Genomic DNA, 2,120 nt, shown 5'->3' with positions numbered 1-2,120 from the left:
TTGTGGCCTCCTTCTCTAAGGCAACTGGGCAGGTGAACTCACTGCCCTTCCCCCTACATGGAACCTTGACTCCCAGGGATGTAAATCTCCCTGGCAGCATGGGACAGAACTCCTGGGATAAGCCGGAACCTGGCATCAAGGGATTGAGAAAGCCTTCTTGGCCAAAAGGGGACAAAGAGAAATAAGACAAAATAAGGTTTCAGTGGCTGAGAGATTTCAAACAGAGTCAAGATGTTATCCTCGAGATTATCCTTATGCATTATATAGATATCCCTTTTTAGTTTAGGTTGTATTGGAGTGGCTGGAGGGAAATACCTGAAATTATAGAGCTGTGTTCCAGTAGCCTTGATTCTTGAAGATGATTGTATAAAGATATAAATTTTACAGTGTGACTGTACAAACCTTGGGGCTGATGATTCTTTTATCCAGGGTATGGACAGACAAGTAAAAAATATGGATACAAAATAAATAAATAATAGGGGGGATAGGGGTAAAATAAATTGGGTAGATGGAAATAGTAGTGAGATTTTTCTTTTTCTTTTCCTGGAGTGATGCAAATGTTCTAAAAAATGATCATGGTGATGAATGCAAAACTATGTGATGATATTGTGAGCCATTGATTATACACCATGTATGACCTGTATGTGTGAAGATTTGTCAATAAAACTATTAAAAAGAACAGTTTCTGGGAACTTTGGGGTTAAATTGAATCTGTAGATAAAATTGGGGCTATTAGATATCTTAACAATATCAAGCCTTCCAATCCATGTACATGGTATATCTATTCGTCTTCTTTAATCTCTCACAATATTTTTCAGTGTTGAAGTCTTGCATATTTTTCATGAAACTGCTCCCAAGTATTTTATGTTTTTCAAGCTATTTTTTCCAATGCTATTTTAAATGATATTGTTTATATTCACTTTCTAATTTTTTGTTGCTGGTATGCAGCAAAGCAATTTTTTTGTATATTGATCTTATCTCCTGTGTTCTTGATAAATTCATTTACTTTAGTTTTGGTCAGGTTTTTTTGTAGATTGCTTAGGATTTTCTGTATTCCCAATCATGTTGCCTATGAATAAAGCAAGTTTTATTTCTTCCTTTCCATTTGGAAATTTAAAAATCTCCCTATTAAAAGAATGAATAACACCCTGAAATTATGGAATTTTACAATGAAAGCACTACATATTAGAATATATAGGTTCCATTTAAAGCATTGAACAGAAAAAATGCATTGCATTAAACAATTTTATCAAAAAAGGCATAAGAATGGGTAAAGAAGAAGTAAATCTGTCATACTTTTCAGATAACATCATAGCATACCTGGAAAAAAATAGAAAATCATAGATAAAGTCTGATGCTCCTTTTATCTACCTTGTCAACAGATGAGAGGAACATATGGAATAAAAATAAATAATGGGGGGAAAAAAGAAAATCATAGATAAAATCATAGACAAAAAATAGAAAATCATAGTTTTTTCTTTTATTATAACAATAAAAGAATATGAAGTAGCAACAGCTCTCCACTGAGCTCTATGAATTTTGAATAAATAAACCTGTTTAACATTAAAAATAAAACTCCCATTGTTGTTCACTCAGGTGATCCCAGGAGTTTCCCCAGGTAGCCAAAGGGTCTGGGAGAGGGATAACCTTCTTCAGCAGCATGGCCCCTGGAAAGGGACTGAGGACAGGGGAGGCCACCTCAACCCACAGGTGGATATGCCAAACAGTACAGGTTTGGCTCCATTCTGTGGCAATGAGGCCTTAGTTGCTGTGCTGAGCTTGTGGGGTGTTGCTTCTATGACCTAGGGCATAATGGGCATTTGGGAACACACGTCACAGGGTTAAGAAACTCTGTTTCCAGGAGAACTACCTATGTGGTCAGCTGTTGCCACTTGAATGGTGTATTAGAGTGTCTTGCATTGGAAGACATAGGGAAACTTATGGCCATCACAGGTGTTTGTTTTACTTTACAGTTGCCAGAATGCAATATGCCAGAGATGGAATGGTTTTTAAAATGGGGGATTTATTAAGTTGCAATTTTACCATTCTAGGGCCATGAAAATGCCCAAATTAAGGCAGCCAGGGAAAGATACCTTGGTTCAAGAAACTGATGATATTCC

Source organism: Tamandua tetradactyla, chromosome X, assembly GCF_023851605.1.
Source record: "Tamandua tetradactyla isolate mTamTet1 chromosome X, mTamTet1.pri, whole genome shotgun sequence".
Classification (NCBI taxonomy): Eukaryota; Metazoa; Chordata; class Mammalia; order Pilosa; family Myrmecophagidae; genus Tamandua; species Tamandua tetradactyla.
The sequence above is the reverse complement of the archived record's forward strand: the minus strand, read 5'-3'. Positions refer to the sequence as shown.